The sequence below is a fragment of the Achroia grisella genome, unplaced genomic scaffold, assembly GCF_030625045.1.
Source record: "Achroia grisella isolate CSIRO2021 unplaced genomic scaffold, CSIRO_AGI_Agris_v1 utg5586, whole genome shotgun sequence".
Classification (NCBI taxonomy): domain Eukaryota; kingdom Metazoa; phylum Arthropoda; class Insecta; order Lepidoptera; family Pyralidae; genus Achroia; species Achroia grisella.
Genome location: NW_026712940.1, coordinates 1 through 12,723, shown reverse-complemented (window position 1 = coordinate 12,723; position 12,723 = coordinate 1). Strand labels below are relative to the sequence as shown.

General features: G+C 34.6%; 1 pseudogene; it reads left to right on the top strand.

Annotated features, from left to right (window-relative positions):
* The first annotated feature begins 525 nt into the window (after positions 1-525).
* On the top strand, positions 526-11,702 carry LOC131848563 (uncharacterized; annotated as a pseudogene).
* The last annotated feature ends 1,021 nt before the right edge of the window (positions 11,703-12,723 follow it).

The following is a 12,723-nucleotide window of genomic DNA, read 5'->3' as shown; positions in this document are numbered from 1 at the left end:
AAAGATCACATTAGCCTTGCGGGTAGTGAGATTAGAATAAGTACAAAAAGATTAAATATTGTCGGTACCTAAGTAATAAAAAAGAATTGGTAGTTATATAGTTATACAGAAACCTGAGTAATAAACCTACTAAATTATAATTTATTCGAAAAAACGTAACCGGTTCCTGAACAAATCAATGATGATATGACTGCATTATTATTCCATTTCCAGAAAACTGAAGCATTGTGATTACTTGCTCAAAGTTCAGTGTAGCAAACTGGCAACACAGACGAAATCAACAAGCGGTTTTGCTTGTCTCTGTTTATCGGTGAATTTATTGAAATTTATATTTTGTTAAATGGTTTTTACTGAGTAGTGGTATAATTTAATTCCCTAAAACTTTATTATTTATTATTTTCTTCATAAACCACATTAATTGCTTAGTAATGCTCTTTTATTATTTGCCTTGTCGGAACTGACAGATGTTACAGTGATAACTCGCGCCAGTTTTTAGCCGTCGATTAAGTGAATTTTGTGACAAAAATGGAAGAATCTAATAGAAATAATAATGACAAAGTCTCTTCTTCTCAAGAAATAGGTAAGTCATTAGAGTTCTATACATTTATAAATTGAAATTGTAAAATCCTAATTGACGTTCATTTTCAACAACCGACTAAATTAAAAATGCTTTCGTACACCTTGTTGCAAAAAAAAATTCGTTTACAATTACATTTTTATAAGCAAATGTCTTTTATTATTACATTATCTTATTTTTCCACTTATTGTTATAAAATCTACAAAATATTACAGAGTTTTGTTTCGTAAAACAATGTAATAGTGATTAGATAGAAATATTACAGTCTACAAAGCATTTTGTAGTGGTCGGTTTATAATCTGAACGTCAATTATATTCGTTTCGAAGCTTTTATAAATTATATTAAATGTTTCTTGCTTTATGATACGATTTAAGAGGAGATTCTACTTGTATTTTACCACATTTCATAGTTTGTAGACATTTAAATTATTGACATCTTACCGATTACATTTATTTCATTCCTAGAAATTTTAAAACTTATTGGTGACTTATTGGTGGTAATTACTAATTAAGTGGTTGAAATCGGGTTCACCCGGATGAATGTATCTTTGTTAGTCTTGTATATATTAACATAATATATAGCTATGTTAGTGTGGCATAAGATTTCAAATAGTGAAAGAACTTCTCATATCATTCCAATGTATTCCAAGTTACTTTTGTCAGAACAAAAGTCTGTCTATTATGACCCATTTGAATCAGAAAAATAGGTGATAAATAATTTTTAAAGTTTTAGATTATGGGTTTTATATTAATGGAGCGGTTGCACTACCTATATATACTAGTTACAGTATAAGGTGTGAAATAAGTGCATTCAAGTTTTGAATAGCATATTTTAATTAATTTATGGTACAATATTAGTGAGGTTGATAGCGAAACAAACCTAATTCTCATGATTGCTATTTTTAGGATGTACTTTACTATTGTATATTGTTTATATTTGCATTTTGAAGTAATAAGCAATAGACATAAATGATATTGTTACATTTTTCCTTAGAAAGTAAGAATAATGACATGTTTGACAACTAATAATGTTAATTTATAAAATTACAACAATTCTGCACAAAATTACACTATTATGAAAAGTTAACTAAAATAGAAACTGTACAGTTATAATATTAGTATGGATTATAAAATGTTATATTAATATAAAAAAAATGTCATGAGATTCATAAATTTGGCAAAATCATGTAGCTTTTATTCAACATGTTTTATAATGTAATAGAGTATATAAAATGAAATAGAATCTGTATTCAAATGTATAATTTCTGCTACATAATCGAACAATCGGTTACTTCATATTTGAGACCTCATTCACCTCGTAACAAAAAATAACCTGTCTACTAGTAACATGTCTGAACATGTTGACCACATACTTTCAAAGCAAAATAGACCCTAATGTTTTTAAGTAAAGCTTTAAACTTTTTTGTTTTCATTAATAACTTAGAATGGGTAGCATCTATTGGTTAAATATTTTATGGTCATTTGTACAACCTTGAACTACATGAGTTGTTTGTCTAAAAATAGATTATAATATTTTTTTTAAAAAGATGTATTTTTTTAGATAGATTTTATGCAATAGTACACTTCTCTGTGCTAATAGTAAACAACTGATAAAAGATGTAAATATTGTAATTTGTGCTCAAAAAGCTCATTCGAAAAATATGAAAGCTGAGCTAGTCCTTCTTAGCTGTAAATTTAACATATCATCTGTAATAGACCTACATTTCTTTTATTATTGTAAATGCGGGGAAAGTGTTCGCCAATAGAATCATCATCACTTTAGGCGTTCCTGATTAGGACAACATGAAATAAAAGGACTAGTCTTTTATCTTATTTTAAACCATTAACACATGACAACACAGGACACATGTTGTCACAGACTATCATTTGGTTGGCTAGTACATTTAGATGATTTAAGTCAAAGGAAATAAAAAAAAAAATTATTCATGTAGGACATTTTAGCTGATTATGAACATATTTTTTTTTTGTATTAATATTTTTTTTTTTCTACCGTCTAGTATTTTGCTTGTCCAGATTTACTAGCTATGTCTTGTATTTGGAGCAGCAGTGCTACATCTCTTTGGATACAGTGTTCAGCATTGAAATACTGAACCTCAGATGTTTTTGCAAACCAAGACAAGCTGTTTCAAGATATTATTTAATTCCTATTAATAGACTTACATGAACAATGATATTTGATTTGACATATTTGTATACATATATAGGTAATGGTAGTATACCACTTACAATCAGAATATTTGCAATTCTAACTACATAAAAGAAATAAAAATGTAAATACTATATGTTTCAGCTTCACCGACATCTGACACCATAGAGAACACTCCACCTAAATCTGGTGACACCTCTCAGATTCTGTTCCCGGAGAGTCCTGTCTATGAACCTGAAGACATGGAAGAAATTCAACAACCTGATGAGGTTTCTCTCAAATTATTAACTTATTATATATAAATAGTATGAGACTAAAGAGCAAATGGTCAATGTTCATTGGAAATAGAATCATTCATTCAAATTAGTTCCTATTTGAAAACCTCATAGGTCTGTTTTGCACACAGAGTTGCAGTTTAGATTCCTTACGCAATGTAAACCTGTGTATTCCTAAACATTATTGTTTTCTATATTATGTATGTACTTTCAAAATTATTTGAATTTAAGTATTATGAAAGTTGTCTAGTACCCATAACACAACCTTAGCTTAGGACTAAATGGAGCTGCATGAATTATCTAGGTTTATGAAATAATATAAAATAATATAAATCTTTTTCAGGAAATGTTTCAGTTTATTTTTGTAATAAAAAAAGTTCTTGAGAATCAGTTTTTTATACTTTACTAATTATTATTAATTTTTCAGTTGTAAAAAAATATATGCAAAATCTAACATATTCATATTTTCAGCATGTCACCTCTACAACAGAAATGAAGGCTGATGATCAACTGGAAGTTGAAGGTATGTAACTGAATTTATTTATTACCTCTTTGGTATGCAATGCCTGACATAAGAGTTAATATGCTTTAGAAGTAGTCATACAGTTGGTTTCTATACATGAACCAAATAGAGTTGATAAAGACATACATCTGTAAATTGTAGAAAACTTTATATTGCATTAGTTTAATGTGTACATCTCACTTTCTGTCTCTAAACTATTGCTATCATACACTCATCGGTCTCAGATAAATAACATTTTTATTCTCTGCTCCTAATTTCGAATTATGGTATATTACATTACAATATGATATAGACAGTATAATAATAATTTTTACAGAAGGCACTCCAACGCAAGTAAAAAGAAAATTGAGCGATGAAGCTTTGCAGAGTGATGCAAAGATGCAAAAAATTGATCTCACCAGTGGCGACTGTGGTGTTTCCACGCAAAACTTAGATGACGAGGTGTCAGAAATAATTGGCGCCGCATCTAAAAGAAAATTGGATATTCAATTGCCATCTACATCACGTGTACGAACACCTGTCAAATCAAGCCCGAGAAAAATAACAAAGCGAAGCAATAGTGCTGACGTAACTAAACCGAAAACACCAAAGACTCCAAAATCTCGATCAGCCAGCGTGGACATCACGAAAGCACCGAAAACACCACGTCGACAACCTCTACAGTTAGATCAAATTGAAGAGCATGTAATCTCAGAAGAAACAAATGGATCAGACACAAACTCTCGAGCTAGTGTGGTATTTGTTAAAGAAATACCACCACCAAAAGTAAACCCTGTGGAAATAACAGCAGAGGAATCCAATTCAGAATTAAATGACTCACAAAATTTACATCTAGTCTTATCACCATCTCCCGATGAAGATGTTAGCAATGATAAATCAAAGCCATATTATAGCAGTGACCCAGTCACAGTTAAAGATAGAAAAGAAATATTGGATCCCGGCAAAATTTATAAAACACACAGTGAAGGTTATAATTATTCAGATCAAAGTAGCAACTTATCTCAATCAATGCTAAAAGATTATAATAAGGGTAAATCAACTGATCAAGAAAGTACTGATAGTGTTGCCTCTATAAATCTTGAAAGTCCTGACCGTGTCCCTAGTGTTGCTTCAAAGATGATCTCCAAATTATCCAATGGCAATTCTTCCACTCCAACCGAAATATCCATTCCAGGAAAACATGGCTTGACAGAAGATAGCGATAGCACTCCTGATCTGATCAAATTAAATGGCAACAAAGGTAAAAGGCTTAAAAATGAGTCATTCCGTGCGAGTAATACAACAACACCATCAACAATTTCACCATTGCAGAACGGTCACTCACTGCCCATCAACACTCCTATAATACCCATTTTTGATATTCACATTAGCCAAAATGAGGATTGTGAGTTTCTATCCCTATATGTTGTGAGAACTGATAATGATTTAGGTATGGATATATGCAAAGAATTTCAGAGGATTTCAAAAAGATTTACCATTGATCCTTATATGGCAGATGTCTCTGTTAGCAACTCTCCATCCAGTGTTACTAGTGGAGGCATGATAAATCTACCCAATAGAACCTCGTTTGCATCAACTGTCAGCTCGACTTCTACTACCAGCAGCAATCGCACAAGCGACGGAGCTTTTGTAGTACCACAGCCACCAAGAAAATCTGTGTCGAACCCATCAACTACTGTTAAAGGATATGATGCTTTAATGAAGAAGTTACAAGATATATTTTCGCATATAAGAGAAACATCTATGGACGAAGGAAATCGATCATTAAGTGACGATAAAATATCAATTGGGATTCAAACGTCACTTTCAAGTGATTCGGCTTCACTGAGTAATGGCAATGCTAGTCCTGATGAAGTCAGTAAATGTGATAAGACCACTCCAAAGAGTTCACTCAAGAAGTCTCGGGTAAGGGGTCGTAGACCCCTAGCCGGCAAAACAAAGCGTGCTATTTTGCCAACGCAGCACGAGGAAGCGGAAGAGGCTCAAGTTGCCAAATCGCCTGAAAGGCTGCCATCAAATGGCGAAAACGGTAAAATGTCTCCAGTCAAGTCACCTAAAGAAGAGAAGCCCTTAGCTTCTATTGTGGGTACACCAAAATCAGTCACTAAACTGAAACAGAAACGTCGTCCAACATCGCCTAGACCTGCCACTCCTGTCGAGAAAGTTATAGTCAAAACTGAATATCCAGGGTTTCCTCCTGATACGGTGGTGCTAGCCAAGTGGGCAGATAAGCGTTATTATTCTGGAAAAGTTCTAGAAATCACCGAACCAAACAAATATTTAATTAAATTCGATGACGGACATTCCAAAGTTCTTCTAGATGACTTCATAATATTTGGAGATATGAAAAGTTTACCGTTGCGGGGATGTTCAGTTTACGCAATGGTAGATGATGAACAGAACTACGAGCCTGGCCTGGTGCTAGATGTGGAGGAGAATGCGAGCGGTACCGTGACATATCGCTGCATTACTGATGGGTGAGTCTCTTTTATATTGTTTGCCAATTTAAAAAAGTATAAATATTGTAACATACTCTGTATTGTTGTCTAAAACCTCGCATAGGTTTAACTTCTTTGTAGTCTTACTATTTTCTGAGTATCTGTATATTTTTAAGTCATGGGGACGATTTTTCCCGTATCTCAAAGTGAAAGCCGGTATGACTATATATATCATGCTTGTACAATATATCCAAGAAAATTCTGTCATAGGTTTCCTTTTGGATCCCAACTTGCCATACTTACACACTTTTCAGTACAGTTTTTTTAATATTCGTTCAAAATGTACACCCTTCATAGATTGATAGAAACGAGACTTTGGTGTTGACCACTTCTTAACTTATACGCGATTATCTCACTGAATTAGTCATCCACACCCCATGATTGACTCTGGGAGCGACAACCCCCGATTAACTAGGTTAACAGCATCATGGGGCGGATCACTAAAACTAAGCTAGTTTTAATTTTACAGGTAACATAAGAGATAACGTAGACGAATAACCTCAAAATGCCAGTTATTTTTTTAAAAGCAAATATCATCAAGCTACTCTTAATAAGGGCGAGTGCACACTGCCGCCCCCGGAAAATACACAAACCAATCTCATTACTAACAATGCATCATATATATTTATTTCAGGGTACTAACGTATGTAAGAATAATACATATAATAAATTATTAAATTTCCTTGCCCATTATTTGGGGTCAGCGCAGTATGTCATCCTCTTCCACTGATCCCTATTGGACGTCATATCTGAGCACCTAACTTAAGGGTAGTATTATACTTATGCGTTTATCTGTGTGTGACAGAGAAACGCAGGTGTGTGTGACTGCGAGCGAACTATACCTGACGGAGGACCAGGCTCGAGCTCTGAAGGACTCTTCACGACCGCGCTCACCCCCCGTGCCGCACCCCACCACCCCGCGCCGACGACATCACACCGAGCTGGATCTCGACAATATAATACAGGTCAATATACTGAATTCAATCGGAATTTAATTTAATTCAAGAAGGTTATATTAAGGTTTTTAAGGGTCGGCAACGCGCACGTGATACCCCTGGTGTTTCAGACGTTCATAGGCTACGGTAACCATTTACTATCAGATGGGCCGTATACTTGATTGTCACCATCGTAGTAAAAAAAAACATTATTATAGATGATGCTTGGACCTCTCCAGATAGCTCATATTTAAGTTCAGTCTAAAGTCAGTCTACGTCCCGCCATGTAGCACACTAAACTAACTAATGTACAATAAATAGTACAATTATTACACCTGTACATTAACTATCTAGATACTACAATCTTATTATATTATAAACGCGAAAGTTTGTGAGTATGGATGCATGTTTATTCTTTCACGCAAAAACTACTGAACGGATTTTGATGAAACTTTACAATATTATAACTTATACATCAGAATAACATATAGGCTATAAATTTCACGCGGATGAAACAGCAGGCACAGTTAGCAACAATAAATTAAGTAGCGACATCTCATCACATCATGTGATCATCATCATCATTTATGTTTTTATTTATATATATATTTATGTATGTTTATTATTTTATTTTTTTATTGAAATTTATATTAAAAATATTTTGCTTTATATTTATATATTTTTGTTGACTTTTCTCATTTATATTAGTGCACCGTCAACAATCTTTCTCTGCACCACTCATGGTTGACTGGTAGATAACGCCGCATGATATTAAGTCCGCCATATGTAAACATTGATTTTGTGCATTAAAGTTAAATAAATAAAATAAAAATCATGTATAACGCTAGTAGTGTGGTGATAAACATCGCGCTACAATGGAACTTCACAGAGACTGACTTGGTCGTCTAACGTTTTAGCACACGGCCTTAGTTCAGTCTGCGTGTTTTCGACATATATATTTACAAAAAATGTGTATCTGTAGCTCTGCTTAGCTTGGGACTAGGTAGCGCTGTGTGAATTGTCTTGAGTTATTAATATTATATTACTTTCTAAAAAGTTGTCTGCGTGAATACCAGCCTACCTATTTTAGTCGCCAAGCAGTTTGCTTTGTAACCTATGCTTCGGTTGCAGGTGAAATTACAGAATAAAGGGCAAAACATTTGAATATATACATGAATAAAGATATTTTGATTTGATTTTGATTATTAATATACATATTATTATTATTATCATCTAAAGCGATCTCGTGAATACAAACTACCAATATATAATGAATTACTTTCATTACAGGGTCCGCGTAGCGCTCGTAGTCGGGACAAGGGTAGTTCGAGCGCAAGGAAACGGCTTGCGTCACCGAAGAGTCCTAAAGCATCAACTTCAGGTATGCCAATAGGCAATCTGAGTAATATTATAAACGTGGAAGTTTGTCAGTGGATGGATGGATGGATGTTACACTTTTATGCAAGAACTCTGAATGGATGATGGAAAACACGCACGAATAGAATAGAATAGAAAATCATTTATTCAAAGAGACTTAATTTAAGCATTTTTGAATAGTAATTTGTTTTTTATCTACCACTCGTTCGGAAAGCTGTCTCATCACAAGAAGAACGAGCAAGAAACTTGTGTGTTGCTCTTTTAAATAATCCTTGTAAGTTTACATTTACAAGTCGAAACATGTGAATACAAACTACCAACCAGCACAAATTTTTTGGGTCAAATATAAATATACAATAAGATTAAATCAGTCGTAGTGATAAGATTTACATGGCCATTCATACCTGCGTGAAAGGCCATGCGCGCGTGAAAGATCGTACGTGTAAAGGTAGCTACGTACATGATCATTCTTTCCTGTGTGAAAGCTCATTCGCTCGTGAAAGAGGTACAAGTAAAAGCATATAAATAATTTATTTTACTGGCCTACTATAGGCGTGAAGTCAAAAAGCACGGCAGTAAGCCGCAAACGTCTAGCGAGCGAGAGTAGCGAGATGAGTGAAAGCAGCAACTCTGCGCCGCCCGCTCGTATAGAAGACGTCGCTGGAGTCGAACCCGAAGTGCAGCGGACGCCGCGCAAGATCGACGGCGTCAAGGGTATGTCAATCTTGTTTTAATCCTTGCTAATAGAAACCGCGGTCTCACCCCGTGCCCCACCCCACCACCCCACGCCCACTTCATCACACCGAACTGGATCTCGACAATATAATACAGGTCAATATATCGAATTGCATTGTGATTTGTTTTTTAATAGATGATATTTGGACCTCTCGAGATAACATATATTTAAGTTCAGTCTACAGTCAGTCTACATCCCGCCATGTAGCACACTACTGAATAAACTTACTAATGTACAATAAATAGTACAATTATTGCACCTGTATACTCATACCTAGATACTAGTAGGACTATTATAAGGGTAGACTAGTAATTGGAGGTTAGATTGAATAACACCATAGCATATTTGAATTTAATTTGTGAACGCTTTGGAAGTACTTATTCGTACATAATTTAAGAGCCCTATTCTTATTGTTCGGTTTTTCCGTTATGCACTTTGAAAGTTAATGCAACTAGTTTTACATTGATCTCCTTGATGTATCTATGTCTTGGTCTTCCCCTTTCCTTCATTCTTTCGATAATGATCATTAGTTCATTATGCTTTATCAGGGCCCCTAACACTCACTCTCTTCAGTTGAAGGAATTGTCAATAATGTGGATTGATGACCTCATAGTTAGCAATGTACCATGTCAGGTTGATCTCCACGTCCCCCTGGAAACCATCATCGTGATAAATTCCTAATGAATTTGTCATGATGGGCTACCTTGATTTCATGCTCATCTTATTATCCTCCACTGGTGCCCCGCAAGCATAAACCGCTAGCGCTGACGGGCGACTATCTCATTTAAACCCAATAAAAAAATTACCTACGTTCTCTTCTAGGTTTTAACTTCTTGAAGGTGTTAAAAAGTGAAAATCTTAATAAAATTGTGTATTAAATTTAGGAACATTTTTTATATTTAATAGCGGGGCCATTGCAACTTAAAGGTGCGGCCAAACAGAACATTGGCAAAAAGAACTCTAAGCTGACAAAGTTCGAGAACGATGAAGACACAGTGTCGCTGCTCGGGCCGATACCGAGCGGTGACTTCACATATTCTCCGGTCTGCACTTCCTGCTGACGTGCAACGAGGCGCCACGCATAAGGGACGGAGATGAGAAGTATACTGGAAAGGTAAATCAATATTATTTTATTATATTAGCCGGCCTAGGTAGTCTTAACAGTATAGCACAAGGCAGAGGTCCATATACACAAAGAATATTGTAATACTAATAAGAACTAATACTAATAACATAAGAAAAATATATATACTACCGTACTTTTTAATGTTACTATGTTTTTTCGTAATTTTTATGTATATATGAGTGTGTATGCGACGAAAAACAAATATATACATATATATGCATATATGTTGTTTAGTTGTTGTTATATCAATATGTGAATGCAATGTCAATAAATGTTTTTCTTTCAAATGACTCTCATTTCAAAGAAAGAAAGGAAAACATTGGTGCATAAAGGTTTTCTTTTACTTTTTCTACATATTTTTTAGCATGCGGAAAATATGTCAGATAAAACAGACAATGTAAATAATTGATACAGGTGAGGATAATAGATCTCTCCTTCATAAAAGTTTTACTTTTAACATGTGGTATTAAGCTCGTTTCTATATTTCACACAGAGTCAGGATACCCGACATTACTCATCAGAAGAAGATGGCGACACCACATCCACTATTGCTACGGACACTGAAGATCTGGAGTTCTGCAACAGGCCCTTCAACAAGGAACGGCTTAAGGAGCAGATAGAGGCTGGAGGCGGTGTCGTCTACAGGTAATATATGTAATAAAATATATATATATACTATACTGGCCTTATGGTCGAAATTCGACCATAATTAATTTAAATTTCGAACATTATTGAGGTTCTATTGTAAAAGGCTATATACATATGTTTATAGGACTGTGTGTAATGTTTTTTGTATTAATTTAATGTATTTTTGCATAATTTTTGAAAATATTGTTATGCACTCCTTTATACAATTTATAAGTATTCAGAATTGCATAGATCTCCGTCCGCGCAATTTTCGTAAAAATGGCTACACAGTTTTTGTTTCACGTCTTAATATAATCATAAATAAAATAGAACTGTCTATTTATAATTTCAAATTCACAGCTTTTCACTAATTGCATTTAAAAGTATACACGTACACCAAAAATGAATTCGATGTACTCATGCTAATAAATCGCCTGGACCGATTTCGACGGCACTTTCACTTGCAGACAGCTAATGTTATAAGGAGTAACTTAGACTACTTTTATTTTAGAGATATGATTTTTATAATAAATAAAATCAACGCCATGTTATCCTGAAGAAATTTAATGAAAATCAAGATTTAAAAGAAATATTAATTATAATTTATTTTCTTAATCTAACAAGGGGAAAATATTTCAACAGCCATTTCGATGACGTGCCAAAAACGAAGTACAGCGTCTGCAAACTGATAGCACCGCGGCCGTGCACCACTGCCAAGTACATCAATGTCTGAGTGTGGACATCAGGGCGGTGTCCCACGCATGGATCATATACAGCTGCATCAATAATAGGCTTATGGATATCGACTCTTACGTACTACCGGCCGGCTGGTCGCTTATCAAGAAAAAACACATCAATTGGGTATGTTACAATAATTTTATGTAATTAGAATATAGAATAGAATATAAGTGTGTCGCGTACAAGCAGCAACAAAACGCAACACAAAGGGAGCGTTCTGATTGGAGCGCACACCCATCCAATTCAAATACGCAACGTAATGTAACAGACTTAAAATATCAACCGATCGATCTAACGTACTTTTGTTCACTCCACCAAAATTGTAATCTATCACAGTATTTACCAATTAAATTCGAGACTATCAAGCGAAATCTATCATTTCTACAACCCTGTAATCTGCTGAAGACAACCTCACCGACCATCTGAGCATTCGAGCCGCATCATCACGTACCAAAGTGTATTGACTCGTTTTGACACAATAATGACAGTAAAATACAAGCAATAATTTACACACATTAAAAACAGAGTGAATGTGGGCCACAACTCAACGTGATACTGGACACATAGTTTCCAGCGCTAATTAGACGATAGACGAGACCGAAATATTAGATATCAACACACTTGCTCTAAAGTGGGTATAATTTCACCTATTTTCGATATATAAAGTAGCTGTTAAACACGCGTTATGAACGCAAATAGTGAAGTCATTCCACTCTGTTTTCTATTTTTTTTTTATCAAATTTCGAACTGACTGCCGCGCAGCATCTGCCTGTAGGCAGCGCTCATTTATAAAGTAATATGGCGGGAAAGCCTGTTGCTTTCCCGCCGTTTTGTGCATCACAGTTTTATGATTGAGTTTATTTAAAATTAAGTGTATTGTACGTCGTACGATATACATAATATAATTTCAGCTTAAATATGCCTATTTAACACTCGGCTCGAGCTGAAATTACGCCTCGTGTGTAATAACCATCATAACTTATGTCTTTTTTTTTTTTTGTTAATTCCGCTACCGTTAGCATGTGTGAGACCTCTTAACGAGGCGTCATTAGGCAATGAATAGAGTTGAGGAGCCTTAGTATTGACTGTTCGGCGACCACACTTCGTTCTAGTTATCTATACTGAATTCTTTTTTAAATTGAGG